Here is a 25,556-nt window from a genome sequence, read left to right on the forward strand (position 1 = left end):
AAGCTCGAAGGAAATCATCCTTTACTTACTATTCGCCAGATAGAAGCTATAGATTCCATATTTATGTTAGCGCTCCCACTCAATTGCACTACCGTGTTCCCAAAATGTACGTATCACCCTGACCCAAAAGTAGGCTTAACTAACAAATCAAAGAACACGAATAACACTCTTGAGATTGAACCTAATCATATCAGGATTAAGATCATTTGATCTAGGATCAACTAGGCGATATTGACTTGAATAGATATTACGGTAAGTTTGATAATCTATGTCAAAGTTCAATATCGGTCCCTTCCGATGCATACTCCATGCACCCAACCTGAGCTTTACTTTAGCCAATGCTCTGGAAAGAACATAGCATTATACCAAATGCAAGTAAACTTTGTTGTAGATTATCATATCAGTAAAACCCTGTGTCTGATAAATCTAGGAATCTTTATTCACATAGTCATGTTTACTTTCCAATGTGTTGACAACACAATAAATAGGATCAAGTATGTGAAAAGGGTTTCAGATGAATTTATAAATCAAATAGACAAGCAATTGATAAGATGAACCAAAACATACACAAATGAATGAAAAATATCATAATTTCGCCCTATAAACTCTTTCTTTACAATTTCGCCCTTACTTAGTGAAAATTTCACAAATAGACATAGTCTAACTTGTGAATTATAATTGATTAATCAAAACCAATTACATGAGTCTTACAAGCAATATTATCTCAACTAGTGGGGGGACCATGGGTCTATATAACCGAGCTTCCAATAAGTAGATCAAGAATTTAGCACAAAAATTCACTAACTTATTAATTCTTCGTTGAATCCACGTATAGAACTTAGAATTGCACTCTCAGTATATAGAATGCTCTATATGTTCCACCATATAGACACATCATTAGTTATCCATTGTTATAATCCTAATGTGATCAATGATCCTCTATATGAATGATCTACACTGTAAAGGGATCAAATTACCGTTACACCCTACAATGTATTTATTCCTTAAAACACTTGACCCCGTATAAATGATATTTCAGCTTATGTGAAATGAGTACTCCACCATTTATGTTCGTTTGGTCAAGCTCGAAGGAGATCATCCTTTGCTTACTATTCGCCAGATAGAAGCTATAGATTCCATGTTTATGCTAGCGCTCCCACTCAATTGCACTACCGTGTTCCCAAAATGTACGTATCACCCTGACCTAAAAGTAGGCTTAACTAACAAATCAAAGAACACGAATAGCCTTTCAAGATTGAGCCTAATCATAACAGGATTAAGATCATTTGATCTAGGATCAACTAGGCGATATTGACTTGAATAGATTTTACGGTAAGTTTAATAAATCTAAGTTAAAATTCAATATCGGTCCCTTCCGATGCATACTCCATGCATCCAACCTGAGCTTTACTTTAACCAATGCTCTGGAAAGAACATAGCACTTCTCCAAATGCAAGTAAACTCTGTTGTAGATTATCATATCAGTAAAACCCTGTGTCTAATAAATCTAGGAAACTTTATTCACATAGTCATGTTTACTTTCCAATGTGTTGACGGCACAATAAATAGGATCAAGTATGTGAAAAGGGTTTCAGATGAATTTATAAATCAAATAGACAAGCAATTGATAAGATGAACCAAAACATACACAAATGAATGAAAAATATTTCTGTTTCTTTATTGATGTTGAATAAAATGGATTACATTGAAATGGAGTTTTATTTAGGGCATAAAACCCAACAGGAACATCACCAACAACCTTATCAACTCCAGAAGCATCACCACCATCTTTACCCAACTCATCACCATCATCGGAATCAGTATCAATATTCTCTGGATCAGGTAATCCTTTGTCATCATCCTCATCATCATCATCATCATCATCATCATCATCATCATCATCATCATCATCATCATCATCATCATCATCATCATCATCAATATAGGGTTGTGCATAATTCATCCAATTATGACAACTGACCGATCTAATTACAATCGACGACCGAATATTGGATATCCAATTGTGATTGGATTGGATTGGATGTTAATTTTAAATATCCAATTGGATCAGATAGGATGTTGGATGGGGTGTCCAAAAATCCAATACATCCAACATCTAATCAAACTAATTAGTTTTTTTATTTAGTTTGGATGAGTAATTAAATTTTATATTGTTATACGTAAAATATATATGTATATATAAAAATTAACATGAAAATTTTACTCTTTTTTCTTGGATTGGATGATCCAATCCAATCCAATACATACTGGACTTAAAATATTAGATGGATCCGATTCGATCCAAAAAATACTAGGTCTAAAATATTGAATAAATCTAAATTAAACTAATAAATATATATGAAATGCATCCAACGGATAGAACCGATCAAATCCAACATCTAATGGATGTTGGATCAATTGGATGACTAAAATTAATTGGATAGGATCAGATGGTAAAATCTAACATCCAATATATAATTGGATCGGATTTGGATAGGCCTAAAAACATTGGATGTGATCCAATGAACACCCCTAATCATCATCATCAGAATCTTGGGTGACAAATTCATTAGATGACTTACCCTGGTTCAAAAACAGTATTGCAATTGAAATAAAACAGGAAAACAACTAACAATAACATGAGAAAAAATATGAAACAAAAATTGTGAAAATAAATACCTCAATAGTAGGTCTATCATAAATGACATTAACTTTTTCTTGAATATCTTTAATCACAGTCATGATAGGCTTGAAATTAAGGTCAACAAAACACCTCAAAGATATAAAATCTTCAACCAAGGATTCTTGATTGGAAATGACCAATTCCAACTTAGATTTTAACATTTCTATGTCCTCTGAATCAATTTTTTTAGAAGATGAACCACTCTCGAATGTCTGCTTAGTGGTATCACGATCATCAATAGATTAATCTAAAAATAAGTCTTCCAATTGCAACTTTTGCCTCTCCTCATCAGATGAACTAATGTTCTTAATCTTTCACTAACAAACAGAAACAAAAAAAGAAAATATGAAACAAAAAAAAAAATAAAACAAAGATTAATAAACTGGCACAAAACAAAGATAAAACAGTTAAGAAATTGAAATTTTCCTTGTTCAACGACAAATAAAAAATCTTGCCTTTCAAGACTCTAAAAGTTGGATTTTTGGTCCCAACCTCATTGGTCCAATTCAGAATTCTCGGAATCCTAGATGCAACTCTTTTCCAAAAAGTGTTTACCATCGCAGGACAACATTCATAAAACCATACTATGATCACCCAAGGACAACCCAACGCTCTGTACCAACCATCGTAGGACTGACCTCCCTTCTCCTCTTTTTTATTTTTCATTTTAATACCATGCTCTATTCTGCCTTTAAAAGAATCAATAGTCAACTCAAACGACTCCCTACCCCAACAATACTCATCCCATCGACCGCTGTCAATGACATTTAAATCAAACCTACAAACTTGCTTATCCGGAGTATTGCTAAGAAGGAAATATTGGATGAAATACAACACAGAGAGTTTCAAACCTAAGGATTCATCCTGACCCCACCTACTGCCCAAGAAAGCATCCACTTTAGCCTTATGATCAATCGTTTTTATGCCAGAGAAACAAACCTCAATTAACTGGTTTGATTCCTGGGAAAACAACAATTTATTGCAATCCCCAAAATAATCAAGACCAGTGATCAAGTAAAACTCCTCGGAGCTGAACCGCATACAACGACCGACAACCTTAGCCCAAAATTCTTTGGAATTGGGCTGGTAAACCTCCCTCAAAAGAAGGTTGTGAACTACTTGGGAGTGAAAAACAAAGTCAGGAATATCTAAAAAAAATGCTCAAACTGGGTCTCTCGGAACATTGTTAACAAATTCACAGATACAGTTTTCTTAATGTTATCAATAACAGAGAAATTGCTCATACATACGCACTTCGATCTGTAGAAATCATTGTGACTGAATTTGTTAACCCAATCCTGCATTTTACAAATAAAGTAAATATAATGAATGAGCATATGCAAGTTGCAAAACTATAATACAACTACAAAACAACTATAAACAAACTAACATATTGAAAAAGCTCGTACAACATCAACATCCATGATAATACTAATTTTTACCCATTGATGATATATAAATGGACAGAAAACAACTAGAAACAACAAATTCGATACAAACACATACATGAAGGTGTTAAAACTATATTAAAAAAACTATGAAAAAATAATTAAAAAATAAAAACTGATCAAATAAAGAAACTGAAATGAAAAACAATAACACATTTGGAAAACTAAAAAGAAAAAAAAAACAACAATATGTAACAAAAATTATAACTGAAAAAATGAAAAATAAAAAACCCAATAAAATAACACATAAATTTAATTAATAAAACAGAAGCCCTAAAAAAAACAAACAAAAGAATTGCTAAAATGAAAAACCTAAAATAATGAAATCAATAAACACAAAACCCACAAAAGTTGAATACGAAAAAATTTCAAAAATGGGGGGAAACCAAAAAGAAGCCTGAGATCGAATACTAGCACCATCATTTCCCTCATTTTTTTTTAGCAGAATCATGAGAAATTTTTTCATGGGCAGCAACCTTTGATTTCTTTTTAAGAGGACGTTGCTCACGTTTAGATAACTGAGGAGCAAAATCGGAGTCATCATCTTGAACAACAGGACGTTTGCCCTTATTCCTATTAGCTAAAGATTTCAACCCCATTTTAGAACTTTTCTTTGGCACAGAGAAATGAGTGGATAAAGAACGAGTAATAGCCATATTTATAAATGGAATAAGAGAAAAAGAAAAAGAAGGAAAACAGTTATGTGAATCGGTTAATGTGAGTTGAAAAAAAAATGGAATAACAGAAAGAAGAGGGAAAACGAGTTGGGATCGTGGAGGGAGAAGAGTTCAGCTATGGAGATTTTGATTTTAAAAAAAAAAAAATTGAAAAGAAATGGAAACTAATAAGAAAAGAAGAGAAAAATGGAGGGAAATGATGTAATGTAAGATTGACATAAGACATCAATCAAATGACGTGTCAGCTGCATGTAGTGTGTGTGCATGTGGTAAAAATGTAATAAAATAAAGATGATGAGTATAAATGTTGCTTTAACAGTGTGAAGGTATTAATATAATAAAAATTGCATCTTGTATTTTTGGTAACAATTTCTAATGATTTTCCCCAATATTTGTTGGAATTTTATTTTACCAGGATCTTAGATCTACTCACAAGTATGTTGTTTAAACACCCTAAATATGAACTTTCTAAAACGATAAATTAAACACATATAAAGTTAAGAAAATCTTACATTGATGTAGCGGAATTAATGTCTCCTTCTACTCAGATCTCTAACCCTTGTATCCTTTCTATAGCAGAGTATAATCAAGATCTGAGCCCGAATGTCCTTCTTCTTCAAGTTTGATCCTTCACAGTCTTCCAATCTATGATTGAGTTACTGCTTGCTGTGTGTGGGCACTTACTCTTTCACTAGGGTCCAAAATTTATGAAGAAGAAAAGAGAAGAGGGTTTCAGCCAGGTATAGAAAGTAGGGAAGGCTCAGTTTTTCTGAAGAGAGAAATTTCTGTAAGAAAAGGTTATTGAAAACTTGTGATTTGACTGAGCCATCACTTTCTATTTATAGGCAACTACTAGGTTTAGGTTAGGAATTATTTGGCATTAAAATAATAAAAAAATCAATTTGAAACTCCACAATAAGTGGCCGGCCAAGGTGTAGTAGTGGGCCCCACTTGATTTTGCAGTTATATCAAATTTTATTTCTATTTTCTCAAAAACGACAATTTTCTAATTCTAACCATTTAAATGCCAAAACTAATTATTTAATGACTAAAATAGATTATTAAATAATATTGCCATTTAATTTAATTATTACATAGACATATAAAGTCCATTAAGAAATAAATAAACCTAGAATCTCTTTTCTTTACAATTTCACCCCTGAATAGTGAAAATTCATAAAATTAGACATAGTCTAACTTTAGAATTATAATTGATCAATCACGAATCAATTAATGAGTCTTAGAAGAAGAATGTTCTCAACTAGAATGGGGACCATGGATCTATATGCTGAGCTTCCAATAAGTGAACCAAATTTACCAACTAAATTCCTACTTATTAATTCTTCGTTGAATCCACTCTTAGAACTTAGAATTGCACTCTCAGACTTATATAGAGCATATTATATGTTCCACGATATCAATATGCTATCTCATTTAACCATTGTTATAATCTTATTGTGATTTAAAGATCCTCTATATAGATGATCTACATCGAGATGGGATTTCTTTACCGTTCTCACCCCTCAATGTATTTTGCCCCTTAAACCACTTAGCTACCTGTAAATGGTATTTAGTGATCTAATGATTAGTCAGTTAAACAAGAGCTCATCCATTTACTTCTATTTGCTAAGCTCGAAGGGAATCATCACTTGACTTCTATACACCAGTAGAAGCTATAGATTCCATATTTATGTTCAGCACTCCCACTCAATCATACTATCATGTTCCCAAAATATACGTATCACCCTGACCCAAAAGTAGGCTTAACTAATAAATCAAAGAACATAAGTAGCACTCCTAAGTTGAGCCTAAGCATATCAGGATTTAGATTCTTTTAATCTTAAGATCAACTACTGATATTGACTTGGAAAGATATATATAACGGTAAGTTTGTAATATCTTAACTTAGTTGCAATATCGGTCCAGTCCAAGGTATACTCCATCCATTCGAAACTAGTATACTTTACTAATGTCCTGGAAAGAACATAACACTTACTCCAAGTGTAAGTACACATCATCGCTGATTATCACATTAGTGTAAATCCAATAACACTGATGAAAAAGGGACCAAGACTTTTGATTCATATGATCACAATCACATTCCACTGTGTTGACGATACTGTAATTGTGAATAAACATATGATCTGGATTTAACTGATTTTGTGTATAATAGTAATTTACATATTAAACCACTAGCATGTAAAATTCATGCAAACATCAATCACTTCAAATTTCTTATATTGATAACTAATCAGATTGTAAAGAGTTTTATTTAGGACATAAAACCCAACAAACTCCCACTTGCACTAATATAAAACAAACTTTGCAAATAGGTCAATCTGATGTCTTGATCTTCAGATCAAGTGGAGTATATTTGAATCCACCCAAACTTCTTGAAACTAGTTCATAAATTCACTTATGAAACATCCTTTACTATATGCTTTACTCATCAAGGGATACTGAAATCTTTACTGTTTTAAAAGTACATCTGAATTAACAGAAGACATATCTCTCATATTTTAAAATATGTAATTGAGATAATACAGTGTAGACTTTTCTTCAGTGATATAACTTTCTTGGATTTTCGAATACACAAAGTTATAATTCTTCTCTGGTAGAGCTTGAATTATTATACAATAATTTCTCCACCCCCAAAGTAAGCATTATCTCATAGATGTCGAAATGAGTTGGTGAGATACAAGGACAACTGATACACAGTTCCTTAATATCTAACATATAGATCACTTTCATAAATCTTTCTTGAATATCTTCTAATGTTCCCTATTTGATTACATCTCAGATAGCTCCCACTCAGCAGATGTCTGGTTAAATAATACTTTTAATCTCTGATTGTTTGGAGAGTTATCTAGTTGTGACTTTTGTATTAGTCTGAAACTTTAAGTTAAGACTAAGTCATCAACATAGCAGATTAGTTTTTGAAGTGAAAAATACATGCCAGAGATAAAGTAATCAAAATTAAGATACCATAAAACTTTACGAGGATTAAGAATTCTAGGTTCAAGTCATTCGAATGGACTGAACTAGAGTTCTTTATCTTATTCTCATAATTCTGATAAGCTATTCCTATCCACGTGAATGGTTAGATTTGCTTTTCAGTAGTGTTCTTAAGTATCTATCACAAGTATCAACCTGATGAAAATGGGTATAGAACTTTAAAATTCTCCCACTCAATTAAGGTAGTGTGAAACTTTATCAAAGAACTTTCAAAGGTATCAAACTTTTACTTACAACAGTAAAATCGAAATGGAACATACAATCAAGATCAAGCATTTATATTGACAATAGCAAACTCATTATATTACTTCCATGTTTAAAGAAAATATGTGTTACATAGGGAATTGTGGAATATACTCCACCCCTAAGTATATACATATAGGGTACTATAGATAACCTCCACCCCTAAGTATATAGAGATTATGATCCACCCCTAAAGGTTGTAAAGATCATGATTCTCTAAGTGTGATAGAGTTTATGTGGAGTTGAATACTATCCAGGGTTCATTAGATATAAAAGATCGTTGAACTGCATTGTTTTCTTAACTTTTCTCCACCCCTATCAGATCAAAAGATCCTTTTATTAAACAAATTCTTAATAATTGTATTAGAATGAACAATTATTAATAAACATAGAAATAATTTCTAGTGTTTATTTAATATAACTCTATGAAGAGTTGTAAATATTATAGAATTTGCATCAATAATAAAAACACTTACACATACAAACATATAAATGTAATGTGGTAATAATTGATGAAGATAAATTAAATGAAGCTCAATCTCATAAATTGCAATGTTGAATTTCGAAAATAAAGAAACTTTATTAATAATAATAAAAAAAATGTATTGCAACAATATGAGAAAAACAGGGATAAATATCCCTAACTAAAATTTGAAATCCAAATTGTCTTTAAACTAAAACAATTAATTCAAAAAATAAATTGAAGAGCTTCATCTTCATCTGGACGATTTCACCCTTGGTCCAACTTTCTGATCCAACTCAATTGAGTTCAAGTAGCTTGGCCTATAAGAAGAAGAAAACAAATAAACAAAGTTAGTCCAGAATCATAAATCCAATTGGATAACAATTCACTAAAACTCTTAAAGTTTATAAATAGAAATACCTTGTTTCTTTGCAAGAAGTTTAGGACATTGGGGTTTCCAATGACCTTTCTCATTACAGTAGAAACACTTTCCCTTAAGTGTAGCATCACCAGAAGGAGCAGCCGTTTTATGCTTCATGGCTTTTGTTCGCTTCTTGGTGTTCTTCCACTTCTTCTTCGATTTGGGTTTCGAAGCAGAGGCAACATTTGCTTCAGGTTTGTTCGTCCCATTACCATTCCCAGGATTATGAGGTTTACTCGCTTTCTTCTTGGGTCCTCCAATCAAATTTTCATAAGTTTGAAGGTCATTGACTAATTCATGAAAGTCAATTTCCTTCTTATTCATGACATAATTTGATGTGTATGGTAGAAATGTTGGAGTCAGGCTATTCAAGATAAGACTTACTTGAGTAGCACTGTCCATTTCAGCACCATGATCCTGGGCTTCTTGGAAATAACTTGACATTAGGAGAACATGGTCACGCACGTTTTGATGAGGTTTCATCCGTGCATTAATGTACTTCTTAGTCTCGTCAAAGCGTGACTGAAGTGATGCCTTACCGAATAGCTCATTTAACTTCGTCATAACTTCAGCAGCCTTCTCTGTTTTAGAAAACCGAGTATTGAGGGTGTCAACCATGCTAGAAAGCATAAAGTATAGAGCTTTGTCATTTGCTTTCTGCCAACGCTCATACTTTTCTTTCACAGCTTTGGATGCATTGTCCCCAGGCACTTCAGGTGACGGCTCAGTTAAAACAAACAAGGCACTTTCTCCTATGAGAGCAATATTAATGTTTTCATTCCCCTTTGTAAAGTTAGATCCATTCAGCTTATTTTCAGTCAACAGTGATAACATGGGATTCATTTTGACAATACAGGATACTACAAAATAATAGAAATCAACAAATAGAAATTAAATAATGGTTTAACACAAAATCAATTCAGAAATTATAAGCACATAGCAAGTAGGAATGATATGAGAAAATACTTAAAAAATTCAATCCTAAATAATTTCCAAGGTTTTTCAATAAACTGATATCAGTGTCCTGTTTAGGCGAGAGTCAAAGTTACCATCTATTGAATAGAATTGTCAGCTCATCTAAAATGTTAAACATTCTAGCAACCTTTTATTCGATCAAGATTGGAATCCAGCGTTGTCCCGTTTAGACGAGAGTCAAGGCTATTCTATCTTATGAGCTACTACCATTGTTTCGCAATTTGCAAGTCAAATATGGTCGCCACCATTAGGGTGATCTATACCATATAAGACACTTACAAACTACTTATCTTTCGAGATTAAACGGTGCGAAATTGATAATGAACGTTCCTCCATTAGGGAGGATTACTCACTAAAACAAACGCGATGTAAAACCAACAATGGAGATCGAATATCTTAATAATAATAAAGCTCATTCTTTAAAATGTATTTTCTTTATTATTCTAATAAATAAATTCTCATTACATTCGAAATTAAGAATTGAAATTCAAAAATAAGAATTTAATATAATATTTATAAAATTATACTTAGATGGTGATTGAAATAAAATTATTTCCATCTTAGTAATAATCTTAAATATAAATATTATGGAAATCAACTTAAGTTGAATTAAATTAGATTAATTAGCAACTTAAAAATTTCCTTGAGAATATATTTATTGTGTTCGAAAAATTAAAGTATAATAACTATACAATTTTCGAAAAATAATAAAAATTAGAAAAGAAATACTTCAAGCGAAAATATCACCTATGTAGATTTTCTTTTGACTAATTAATTCAATTTCTAATAATATATATTTTAAATTTATTTATTTTAAATTAATCAATTAAATGAAAAAATCATTGATTTAGTTGGCCCAAGAATTAATTAAAATAAATAATTAATTTACAACTCAATCTATTTTTCAAAATAAAAAATTCGAAAATATTGCATAATTAAAATGCAATTTTCGAAATTGATTAATTTAATAAAGAAAAATATATATTTTGAAAATTATTTAAATTTAAGTTGAAAAATTAAATTTCAACCTAAAAAAAAATAATTTTCTATTTAATTAAGTGTCATGAAAAATAAATAAATATTTAAGTATCATGATGAGAATCAACTTATATATTTAAATTTTTCAAGTTAATTAAATGCATTAAATTCAAGAAATAAATAATTAAGTGTAGAGAAGGCTTAATTATTAATTTCTAGTTTAATACTAGGAAAAGTATACTTCAATAAAATTGTACCAAAATTAATTATTTAAATAATTAATTTCACAATGTATATTATTTTCCTATTTAAATATTAGAAATAATAAGTAGTCTAGAAATAACTATCTAGAAAATATCTTATTTGACTAAGTATCTTTTCAACAAAAATTTGAAAAAATATCTAATTTAAGTTATATGGAAAAAAAATCTAAAACTTAAATTATTTCAAATTTAGATTTAATTAAATATCAAAAATTAAGTTATAACCACTTAATTTGAAGATATCTTTTTAAGTCAATATTCGAAAAGATATTAACCTAAAAAATATCTAAAATATTCCATTTTAAGTTAATATTCGAAAAGATATTAACTTAAAAAATATCTTAAGAATCTTTAATAACTAATGCCTAGGATTCCTCAACTTAATTTAAAATTTAAATAAAATATTCAAATTTAAGTTAGATAAGAAAAATCAGTTGATACGACTAATTTATAACTTAAATAGGAATATTTAATTAAATAAGTTCCGGAAAGAATTTAGTTAGTTAAAATTCTATATTTAATTAAATACAAGAAAAATACAAATAGTTTGTCTCGAAATAATATCTAAAACTAAAAAGTGTTTTTCTTAAAATTAACTTTAAAATATTAAAATGAAAATAAATTTTCATATATTTTAAAAGTTAATTATGTTGCTAATTCAATTTTATTAGGTCAAACTAATATAATTAACCTAATACAGTTATTTAAATCAGGCAAATGGGCCTTCACAATTGGGGTAGTTCATGTGAGGGTCGGGTTCGGTATGCCGTACCCACTTCTATGGCTCCCAACTCTCACACAAGGCCCAAAAGAGAGGAATTTAACCTTAAAATAAATAACTGTTATTAATTGAATAGGTCCAATAACTAAATGGACCTAAATAAAATCTATCATGGTGTGACATTTTATTTAGCAACAACCTATATGCATCTATATAATAAAATAAACACATAGGCTCACACAGGTACACTCTTGGATGGATCCTATCATGTTGCTAGGTCATACACAGATGAAAGAAGATTGTAAAATTTACCTGTTACAAATTATTAACTTGACCAAGGGAGCCATCAGATCATTAGATCTGGCAAAAAGTAACCATGGCTATTTGCAATCAAGTAATAATAGGTTTTGAAAAACTTACACACAAGCTAAAACCACATACTCCTGCAACAAGGTTAGATGGATAGTTGGAAGTAGGATTTATTTAATTTTAAATAAATAAATTTCGAAAATTAAAATAATTAAATAAATAAATAAAATAAATATTTAATTTAAATAATAATATTAATTTATTTTTCGAAAAATAAAATAAAATTTAATTTAATTTAATTTTCGAAACAATTAAAAAAAAATCTATTTATTTTCAAAAATAAAAAAAAATATTATTAATTTAAATTTCGAAATTATCAAAAATAAATATTTAAAATTAAACCTACAATTTTTGAAAAATTAGGTTTCAACTAACCTAAATATCATTTCAAAATTTGCTAACTACTTTTAAAATTAAATGTTATTTTATAAATAAAAATTAGAAAAAGATAAAATAAATATCTTTTTCAGATTTTAAATTTAATTTAAATAAATAAAATAACAAAATTTAAAAGTTAGCAAAATATCTTACATCTATTTAAAATTACATGATTATAGTTATCTTATTTTAAATTTAAATAAGGTAAAAATATTTTAAAAAAAGATTAATTTAAAAAATTTAATATCTGACCTTAAATTTAAAAATAAGATAAGATATAATAAAATTTAAAAATAAGATAAATAATTAAGCAAAAAGATAGATATTTACCAATTTCAAATTCAAATTACACTAATATCATGAATTAAATTTAAAAAATATTAAATTAATTCATTATGATAATTAGAGTTGAATTAGGAATAGTAAATATACAAATACAAAACTACACAAAAAATCGGAAGTTAATTCTATAAAAAAGCGTGAAAAAACAAAGAAAAACGAAAATTTTGGGAGCTGTACGGACAGTATGCCAAGCATACTGTCCACGCACGCAGCCCTGAGTGACAGGCCGAGAAACCTCGGCGGAACAGGGGAGGTTGCAGCCTATGCGCGCGCGTAGGTGAGGCTTCAGACACGTGATCCGCGCGCGCATGAAGGATTCAGACAGCAAGCTCGGTGTTGCTTGTCTGAATCCGCGCGCGCGTGAGTGTGCACAGCCCCCTTATCTTTTTTTTCGAATCTTCAAAAAATCATAACTAATTCAAATTAAATCAAAATTGAGTTCTGTAAAAAAGTAACTTGATTAATTTTTTCCATACTATCCAATAAAAATAATTCCAGAAACAAAATTTCAATTATTTTTCACGAAAATTCACAAACATCAATCAATCATCATATAACACTCAATACAACATGAAACCATCCAAATAACAAACAATCGTTTTAAAGTCCAAATTTCATGCAAGTAAATCAATTACCATGGCTCTGAGGCCAGCTGTTAGAATTTTATTTTATCAGGATCTTAGATCTACTCACAAGTATGTTGTTTAAACACCCTAAATATGAACTTTCTAAAACGATAAATTAAACACATATAAAGTTAAGAAAACCTTACATTGATGCAGCGAAATTAATGTTTCCTTCCACTCAGATCTCTAACCCTTGTATCCTTTCTGTAGCAGAGTATAATCAAGATCTGAGCCCGAATGTCCTTCTTCTTCAAGTTTGATCCTTCACAGTCTTCCAATCTATGATTGAGTTACTGCTTGCTGTGTGTGGGCACTTACTCATTCACTAGGGTCCGAAATTTATGAAGAAGAAAAGAGAAGAGGGTTTCAGCCATGTATAGAAAGTAGGGAAGGCTCAGTTTTTCTGAAGAGAGAAATTTCTATCAGAAAAGGTTATTGAAAACTTGTGATTTGATTAAGCCATCACTTTCTATTTATAGGCAACTACTAGGTTTAGGTTAGGAATTATTTGACATTACAATAATGAAAAAATCAATTTGAAACTCCACAATTAGTGGCCGGCCAAGGTGTAGTTATTGGGCCCCACTTGATTTTGCAGTTTTATCAAATTTTATTTCTATTTTCTCAAAAACGCCAATTTTCCAATTCTAACCATTTAAATACCAAAACTAATTATTTAATAACTAAAATAGATTATTAAATAATATTGTCATTTAATTTAATTATTAACTAGACATATAAAGTCCATTAATAAATAAATAAACCTAGAATCTCTTTTCTTTACAATTTCACCCCTGAATAGTGAAAATTCATAAAATTAGACATAGTCTAACTTTAGAATTATAATTGATCAATCACGAATCAATTAATGAGTCTTAGAAGCAGAATGTTCTCAACTAGAATGGGGACCATGGATCTATATGCTGAGCTTCCAATAAGTGAACCAAATTTACCAAGTAAATTCCTACTTATTAATTCTTCGTTGAATCCACTCTTAGAACTTAGAATTGCACTCTCAGACTTATATAGAGCATATTATATGTTCCACGATATCAATATGCTATCTCATTTAACCATTGTTATAATCTTATTGTGATTTAAAGATCCTCTATATAGATGATCTACATCGAGATGGGATTTCTTTACCGTTCTCACCCCTCCATGTATTTTGCCCCTTAAACCACTTAGCTACCTGTAAATGGTATTTAGTGATCTAATGATTAGTCAGTTAAACAAGAGCTCATCCATTTACTTCTATTTGCTAAGCTCGAAGGGAATCATCACTTGACTTCTATACACCAATAGAAGCTATAGATTCCATATTTATGTTCAGCACTCCCACTCAATCATACTATCATGTTCCCAAAATATACGTATCACCCTGACCCAAAAGTAGGCTTAACTAATAAATCAAAGAACATGAGTAGCACTCCTAAGTTGAGCCTAAGCATATCAGGATTTAGATTCTTTTAATCTTAAGATCAACTACTGATATTGACTTGGAAAGATATATATAACGGTAAGTTTGTAATATCTTAACTTAGTTGCAATATCGGTCCAGTCCAATGTATACTCCATACATTCGAAACTAGTATACTTTACTAATGTCCTGGAAAGAACATAAGACTTACTCCAAGTGTAAGTACACATCATCGCTGATTATCACATTAGTGTAAATCCAATAACACTGATGAAACAGGGACCAAGACTTTTGATTCATATGATCACAATCACATTCCACTGTGTTGACGATACTGTAATTGTGAATAAACATATGATCTGGATTTAACTGATTTTGTGTATAATAGTAATGAACATATTAAACCACTAGCATGTAAAATTCATGTAAACATAAATCACTTCAAATTTCTTATATTGATAACTAATCAGATTGTAAAGAGTTTTATTTAGGGCATAAAACCCAACAATATTAACGAAGGCATATGTCGCTGTACATGGTAAAGGGAAATTTACACTCTTTACTAACTTTTTCATTTTTATTTCAATTATACTGTGGCACGGTAATCTTAACGTTTTTACTGTTTTTTTTTTTTTAATTTCGGCAGTATACTGCCTTTGGTTCAAATTGTGTATGCTATTGTTTTGTTTTTTTGACTGATTGGGACATGGGCTGTCACAAAAGTGAGAAGTTATTTATTTATTTTTTTTATTTTAATGTATGTAAAAATTATTATTTATTATTTTTAATATTTAATAATTATTATTTTGATTAAAAGGTTGATGAGATGCGGGCTGTCACAAAAGTGACATGTTTTACTTTTTCTTTTATTTAAATAGATTTAAAAATCTCACCCCCATGTCTCACTATTCATCTTCTTCTTCATCTTTTTCTTCTAGCTTTTTACATAAATCTCACCCCCATGTTCTAATATTCATCTTCTTCTTCTAATTCTTTTTTTTTTTTTTTTTCAGGAACTTATTGTGAAGTGAGTGGTTTCTATTTTCTTTTTCAAATTTGTAGAGTTTTTTTTTTTATCTTAAACTTCCCTATACATTTCCCATTTTTTTGTTGGAATTCTTCTATAAGTATTGTTTTTCCTCATTAACAATGGTTGTTAACCGATCTTCCTCCCCTGTTGCCAAAAAGTCCCCAAAACAACCTCAGAAAAATAAAACTCGAGCATCAATGGAAAAGAAGAGTTTGAAAGATAATCCTCTTAGCCATACTTCCACAGCACCTGCTAAAAGAAAACTAGATTCTGATACTTCCAATTCTGATTTTGAGTTTGAGCCAAAGTTCCAAAGTCTCCCAAATCTGATAAGCTTTTTTCTATTGATCTTGTGTTGTTTTAGGATTTTTTTCAAGTTAATTATATTTCCTATTTCTCTTTTTTTTTTGTCTGTTTTTTTTTGTTAGTCCTATTTTATAGTTTTTAGTTTGTTTGACTCTGTGTCTTGTTGTTGTTTTGGTTTTATTTTGTTAACTCTTAGGGAAAGGGTAAATACCAAGTGAAGATTGTTCAATCAACTGGTTTGTTTGAAGACATAATTAGGAAAGATCCAAGATACAAAATGGCCCTAAATCTAACAATTAAGTTAATAAATGTCCCTTTTTATAAAAAATTAACGAAATGTCCATTTAGTTAAAAATTTGATGATGAAATTACAATTATAACCTTAGATAATAAACCCTAACTTTCTATCCTATTCTCATTTTCTTATGTCCAGACCACTCATCTCTTTCTTCTCCCTCAGCACCAAGTCTAGACCATCTCGCCTCTACTTGTCCGACTGCCACCCCTTGAGTATTACCACAGTAGATCGTCACCGCCCCTTGCTAGTTTTCAATGCAGATCTTCTACCTTTGTATTTGCTACATTTTCTTAAGTTTAATATAACATTTGTATTTTTTACATTCCCATTATATGTTATTTTTTAAAGATCAGGAAAAGAGTTCAATGCTATACTATATTTTCTATTTGGTGTGACTGGATTGTGAAGGAGTTGTTTTTGTTATATTTTCTATATTTTCTCTGTGTTAATAATAGCCTTGTTGCCATTATTAAGCTTTGTTTCTGTCAGAATTTTTGAACTATTTTGACTTGTTTTATGTGGGGTTATATATGAAGAACGAAAAACAGTATATTACAGTATATTCATATTCCAGTTTATTACTTTAATAGTGTGGTATATTATTTTTATGTGCGGTGGTATATGAAAAACAAAAGAGAAAGTATATTACAGTATATTCATATTTGAGTATATTACTTTAATAATGTGATATATTATTTTTGTGGGGTAGTATATGAAGAACGAAAAATAAAGTATATTATAGTATATTCATATTCGAGTATATTACTTTAATAATGTGGTATATATTTTTTTGTGGGGTGGTATATGAAGAATGAAAGATAAAATATATTATAATGTATTCATATTCAAGTATATTAGTATATGAAGAACCAAAAAGGGGAAAAATGTGAAATATTAATTTAAGTTTAAGGTATAGATATATTTTATTGGGGTGTATTCTTTTTATTTTCTATGGTATATGAAAAAGTAAAGGAAAGTAAAAAAAAAAAAACTTGTAGAATATTAAACTAATTTTTTGGTATTTTTATTTCCCACTATAATACTATATTAATTTTTAAATGTGATATATCTACTTTGAATTGTGGTATATAAGAGTGGTATATATTTTTATATAAATAAAAAATAAAAATAAAAATTAGTATATGTATTTCATGAATATTAAGGGAAATAGTAAAATATAAACTTATTAACTAGTAAATTAATTTAAATGATTGGTATATTTATTTTACGTGATTTAGTATATCATGAAGAAAACTAAAAAATTAAGTGCATCATTAATATTAGTTTTATGGTATATTAATATTGTTGTAAGATATATTATTTTTATGTGATATAGTATATAGGGGTGTTCATATTGGAAATTATTTTACCAGGATCTTAGATCTACTCACAAGTATGTTGTTTAAACACCCTAAATATGAACTTTCTAAAACGATAAATTAAACCCATATAAAGTTAAGAAAACCTTACATTGATGCAGCGGAATTAATATCTCCTTCCACTCAGATCTCTAACCCTTGAATCCTTTCTGTAGCAGAGTATAATCAAGATCTGAGCCCGAATGTCCTTCTTCTTCAAGTTTGATCCTTCACAGTCTTCCAATCTATGATTGAGTTACTGCTTGCTGTGTGTGGGCACTTACTCTTTCACTAGGGTCGAAAAAGATGAAGGAGAAAAGAGGAGAGAGGGTTTCGGCCAAGGTATAGAAAGTGGGGAAGGCTCAGTTTTTCTGAAGAGAGAAATTTCTGTCAGAAAAGGTTTTTGAAAACTTGTGATTTGACTGAGCCATCACTTTCTATTTATAGGCAACTACTAGGTTTATGTTAGGATTTATTTGGCATTAAAATAATGAAAATATTAATTTGAAAAAGCAACTTAAGTGGCTGGCCATGGTGTAGTATTGGGCCTCACTTAATTTTGCAGTTTTATCAAATTTTATCTCTATTTTCTCAAAAACGCCAATTTTCCAATTCTAACCTTTTAAATGCCAAAACTAATTATTTAATAACTAAAATAGATTATTAAATAATATTGTCATTTAATTTAATTATTAATTAGACATATAAAGTCCATTAATAAATAAATAAACCTAGAAACTCTTTTCTTTACAATTTCACCCCTGCTTAGTGAAAATTCATAAAATTAGACATAGTCTAACTTTATAATTATAATTGATCAATCACGAATCAATTAATGAGTCTTACAAGCAGAATGTTCTCAACTAGAATGGGGATCATGGATCTGTTGGAATTTATTTTACCAGGATCTTAGATCTACTCACAAGTATGTTTATTAACATCCTAAATAAGAACTTTCTAAAACGATAAATTAAACACATATAAAGTTTAAGAAACCTTACATTGGGTGCAGCGGAATAATATGACTCCTTCCGTTCAGATATCTAGCCCTTGATTCCTTTCTGTAGCAGAGCATTATCAATATCTGAACCTGGATCTCTTTCTACGAATCTTTTATCTTGAAACTCCTTTCTTTGATGATCTTTCTTCACGATCTTCCTCACTATGATTGAGGTATCACTGCTGTGTGTGGGCACTCTTTGTAATCACTAAGGATTTCGAAATTCTCAAGAGGGAAGAGAAGAAGTGACGACTAAAGATAGGGAGAGAGAAGGCTCGGGTTTTTCTGCGAAGGAAAAATAGAAAATTTTAGTGTAAATTTTCTGAAGCCTTCACTATCTATTTATAGCATTCCACTAGGGTTAGGTTTGAATTATTTGGCATTAAAATAATGAAAAAATCAGTTTAAATTTCCTACAAAAGTGGCTGGCCCTACACTTAGTGGATTGGGCCTTGCTTTTTGCAATTTTGCAATTTTAACACCTTTTGTATCTGATTTTCTCAAAAATACCAATTTCCTAATTCAACCATTTAAATGCCAATTCTAACTATTTAATAACTATAAATAATTATTAAATAATATTGTCATTTATCATATTTATTAATTGAACCATAGAAAGTATCATAATTAACAAATATGCCCCTATAAACTCTTTCTTTACAATTTCGCCCTTACTTAGTGAAAAATTCACAAATAGACATAGTCTAATTTGAGAATTATAATTGATTAATCAAAACCAATTACATGAGTCTTACAAGCAATATTATCTCAACTAGTGGGGGGACCATGGGTCTATATAACCGAGCTTCCAATAAGTAGATCAAGAATTTAGCACTAAAATTCACTAACTTATTAATTCTTCGTTGAATCCACGCATAGAACTTAGAATTGCACTCTCAGTATATAGAATGCTCTATATGTTCCACCATATAGACACATCATTAGTTATCCATTGTTATAATCCTAATGTGATCAATGATCCTCTATATGAATGATCTACTGCTTGTAAAGGGATTAAATTACCGTTACACCCTACAATGTATTTATTCCTTAAAACACTTGACCCCGTATAAATGATATTTCAGCTAATGTGAAATGAGTACTCCACCATTTATGTTCGTTTGGTCAAGCTCGAAGGAGATCATCCTTTGCTTACTATTCGCCAGATAGAAGCTATAGATTCCATGTTTATGCTAGCGCTCCCACTCAATTGCACTACCGTGTTCCCAAAATGTACGTATCACCTGACCTAAAAGTAGGCTTAACTAACAAATCAAAGAACACGAATAGCCTTTCAAGATTGAGCCTAATCATATCAGGATTAAGATCATTTGATCTAGGATCAACTTGGCGATATTGACTTGAATAGATATTACGGTAAGTTTAATAAATCTAAGTCAAAGTTCAATATCGGTCCCTTCCGATGCATACTCCATGCATCCAACCTAAGCTTTACTTTAACCAATGTTCTGGAAAGAACATAGTATTTCTCCAAATACAAGTAAACTCTTGTTGTAGATTATCATATCAGTAAAACCACGTGTACCGATAAATCTAGGAAACTTTATTCACTTAGTCATGTTTACTTTCCAATGTGTTGACGGCACAATAAACAGGATCAAGTATGTGAAAAGGGTTTCAGATGAATTTATACATTATGTACATATAATCAAGAAATAAATCATGTGAACCATGCAACATTAAATGTTGTTTCTGATCTATATTAATAAGTAAATTTGATTATATTGAAATGAGTTTTATTTAGGGCATTAAACCCAACAAACTCCCACTTGCACTAATATAAAACAAAAAGTGCGTTTCAAATAATCTCAACACCTTGATATACAAATCAAGTGTAGTAGTAGTAAACTCCTCGTAATAGGATCTGAAAGGTTGAATTAAACACAACCTTTTCTCCACCATTACTCTTCCTTAATCACAAAACCATTGATAATGTGAAATTCCTCTCTATATGTCTACTCTCTTGGGATACTGGATTCTATACCTTTGGCAACTACTTTTGGTTAATCAGGAAATTAACACTAGTAGTTTAAGGCAATTTGGAATGGTGCCAAAGATGTATAGAACTTTCCTTAGACTGAATAAGTACCTTTCCTGCAGCTTTAACATTCAGTCTCTCTCTGGTAGACCTAGAGACTTCAGATAGGTTTTTACACTTCTCCGAAATCACTATTCCACCCCCAGAGTAATCACCATCTTATCAGAAAGATTTACTAGCACATAGGCAAATTTCGAAATCTGATATGGTGTAGTCTAAGAGTTTTAAACACACCCTTATTGACTAACATATAGTTCCTCTTCTTTATCTTAGGATTTACTTGATTGTCTTCCAATGTTCTTCTCCTGGATTAATCTGATACCTACTCATTACTCCCACTCAACAGCAGGTGTCTGGTCTAAGGCATACAAAAGCATATCTAAGACCTCTCACTGTTGATGTAAGAAATTCTTTCATGGTTTTATCTTTTCTGGAATAGTTAAGACTTTTCCTTAGATAAATAAAATCTATACCTAAGAAGTTGTGAAGCTTCTATAGATTGCCATTAGAAAGAAAATGCTTCAGCATCTTACTAAAGTAAGTTGCTTGCATTAGAGTAAGTAATTACCAGGTATACCACAAGCCATAGGTTTAGATAAACTCAAACCTATAATACTAGGAACAGGAAGTTTTGTTAAGTCCATAGAATAGACTTATTAACGAAAATTTCCTTTTATGTCCTTGTAATAGAAAACTTTAGGTCATTCCATGTGAATGGATTAAACCATAGTTCTATTGGCTTTCTTCTTAGTTTCTTATCTTGACAATCCATTACTTGTTTAAACTCACAATGGATTTTAATCACTTGTGTCTCCCAAGTCATAAGAAGGTGAGTTCCTAGAAACTCTCCCACTACGACAAGGTACCGTGAATTATGTCGAAGAAAACTAAATGGTATTGATCTCTTCGGTTGTGACAAGACAACAGAGGCAGTGGGATCATCATATGTTATAAGATGATAGAACACTTTTGGAATCAAGAATAAATATCTCCTTTATTTGCTACTTGTTTTTCAGACTTAGTCATTTTCTTAGAAAAGTAGTATTTGTTTGAACAAACACTTTCTTATCTATTGACAATGGGATGGTCCACCCCTAATCACTTAGAAAAGCTAACAAACCATGGTTAACGAGTTCTAGCCTTTCTTAAGATTTTGATTAGGTCATCCATGAATCTAGTAATGATTTACATTAAGTATACAACCATTACATCATTCGAAATTGTATTACCATAGAAGGATTTAGGCAACGACTAGTAACTAATCATCAACATGCAACTCGAAATTTACGGGAGGTAAGTTTGGATATAATTCAAAAATCAATTTAATGATCTTTGAACCGCATATCTACTAACTATTTCTCCACCCCTATCGATTCGCAAGATCTTTAACCACTTACCTTAATGGTTTTAACCATTGCTAGAAATTTATGAAATTTTTCAAACATTTCAAATTTCTTTGCATAAGGTATAATCTAGAGTTATCGTTTTAAGAATACAACGAAAAACTCATATCCACCCCTGAATGTACATTCATCTGCGAATGAGATGAACTACTTTCAGTGGATACAGGCATATTAACTCTTTGCGAGAGATTGATCTTGTCAAATCCACTTTATGAACAAGATACAAATGCCATAGATTAAGAAAATGTGGTAGTGTCTATGATGACATAGGTTTAGTTACATCAAAGAGTTCTTAGAATACTTCAAGTGGATCCCGGTCACGAATACCTAACTCATATTCCATACGGTTTAATCCATTAATAGAAGATGGATATTAAACACTTGAAAAAGTGTAACTGTATTGTATTCTGGAATTAGAAATATAAGAAAATTTCTATTTGGAATCTAAAATTAAAGTCAAAGACTTAAATTTATACCAAATATTATGAGTAATTCTATCTTGGACCAACACTACTAATACAAACTCTAAGTCAGATTTGCCCATACAAGTAGGAGATTTCTAAGATTGAGGATTTATATCAATTGGGAATAGAATTTCGGGATTATAATCATATGCGTCATATAAAATGACATGAAATGATTTATAGACCATTCATCCAATGATATGTTTTGAAAGCTAATTCGAAATGAATAAGCTAAGAGGAATTAGGATAATTTCGTTTAAAATAAGAATCCAACGATGCTTCGATTAGCGAAAGTCAAAGTAATCTTATTTATATAATCTTCTTGTTTCATATCATAAAAATACTAGTCTAAGGTGTCATCAATGGATGAACAAATTAGATGTCGCATATACAATATTTATCTTTCGAGATCTAACACTATTATGTATGTCTAATGGTGAAAATCCACTAGGGATTTATCTCATTAGATAAACAAGCCAAGTTAGACCAACAATGAAGATTCGAAATTAAACTACAACTTAATAACAGAAAATAACATGGTTCAATATAAATTCATACACAATTCAGAAATTATAAGCATATAGCAAGTAGGAATGATAAGTGAAAATACTAAAACTTACAATCCTAAATAATTTCCAAGGTTTTCAACAAACTGATATCAGTGTCCCGTTTAGGCGAGAGTCAAAGCTACCATTCATTGAATAGAGTTGTCAGCTCGTCTAAAATGTTAAACATTCTAGCAACCTTTTATTCGATCAAGATTGGAATTCAGCGTTGTCCCGTTTAGGCGAGAGTCAAGGCAATTCTATCTTATGAGCTTCCACCATTGTTTCATAATTTGCAAGTCAAGTATGGTCGCCACCATTAGGGTGATCCATACCATACAAAACACTTACAAACTACTTATCATGCGAGGTTAAACGGTGCGAAATTGCTAATGAACGTTCCTCCATTAGGGAGGATTACTCACTAAAACAAACGCGGTGTAAAACCCACAATGGAGATCGAATGTCTCTATAATAAAGCTCAATATTTGAAAAAAGTTGTATTTTCTTTTATTCTCTTTATTTATTCTATTTATTTTAAATATATATTTATTTAATTAAAATTTCCAATTTAGAATGAAAAATTCTAAATATAAATTTTAATTTAATATTTATAAATTTTACTTAGATGGATATGAAAATAATATGAATTATTTCCATCTTAGTAATAATTTCCAATAAATATTTAGAAAAAATATTTAAGTTGTTACAAAATTAATTTAAATTAATTTACAACTCAAATTTAATTTTCTATAAATATATATTGCATTTCGAAAAATTAAAGTATTTAAGAATACAATTTTCGAAAAATGCATATTAAAATAAAGAATAAATCCTGGAAAAATTATTCTAATTTAATGTTGGCCCAAAATTAATTTATAAAATTAATTTACAACAAAAAATATCATTTTCCAATTTAATTAAATATATAAGAAAAATTTCAAATATTTAAGTATGATGATGAAAATCAACTTAAATATTAATTTTCTATTTAATTAAATACACTAAAAAAAATACTTCAAGCAAAAATATCACCTATCTAGATTTTCCTTTGACTAATTAATTCAATTTCTAATAATATACTTTAATTCAATTTATTTTAAATTAATCAATAAATGAAAAAATCATTGATTTAAGTTGATCCAAGAATTAATTAAAATAATTAATTTACAACTTAATCTATTTTTCAAGATAAAATTCGAAATTCTAGCATTTAAGAAATGCAATTTCGAAAATTGATTAATAAAATAAAGAAAAAATATATTTTGAAAATTATTTAAATTTAGTTGAAAAATTAAATTTCAACTAAAAATAATTTTCTATTTAATTAAATGTCTTGAAAAAGAAATATTTAAGTATGATGATAAAATCAACTTAGATATTTAATTTTCAAATTAATTAAATGTATTAAATTCAAGAAATAAATAATTAAGTGTAGAGAAGGCTTAATTATTAATCTCTAGTTTAATACTAGGAAAAATATACTTAAAATAAATTGTACCAAAATTAATTATTTAAATAATTAATTTCACAATTTATAATATTTTCCTATTTAATATTAGAAATAATAAGTAGTCTAGAAATAACTATCTAGAAAATATCTTATTTGACTAAGTATCTTTTCCACAAAATTTGAAAAAATATCTAATTTAAGTTGTACTAGAAAAATCTAGAACTTAAATATTTTCAAATTTAAATTTAATTAAATATCAAAAATTAAGTTGTAACCACTTAATTTGAAAATATTCCATTTTAAGTTAATATTTGAAAAGATATTAACTTAAAAAAAATATCTAAAGAATCTTAATAACCAATGCCTAAAATTCCTCAACTTAATTTTGAAATTTTGAATTCAAAAGATATTCATATTTAAGTTGGTTAGTTGAAGATAACTAAATATCAACTTAAATAGGAATATTTAATGAAAAATTTAAATTAAGCTCTAGAAAGAATCTAGATGGTTATAATTCTATATTTAATTAAATACAAGAAAATACATATAGTTTAGCTTAGAATATAAAATTCCTTAAACTATATTTTCTTAAATTAATTTCAAAATAAATGAAATTAA

Source organism: Cannabis sativa, chromosome 4 (assembly GCF_029168945.1).
Source record: "Cannabis sativa cultivar Pink pepper isolate KNU-18-1 chromosome 4, ASM2916894v1, whole genome shotgun sequence".
Classification (NCBI taxonomy): Eukaryota; Viridiplantae; Streptophyta; class Magnoliopsida; order Rosales; family Cannabaceae; genus Cannabis; species Cannabis sativa.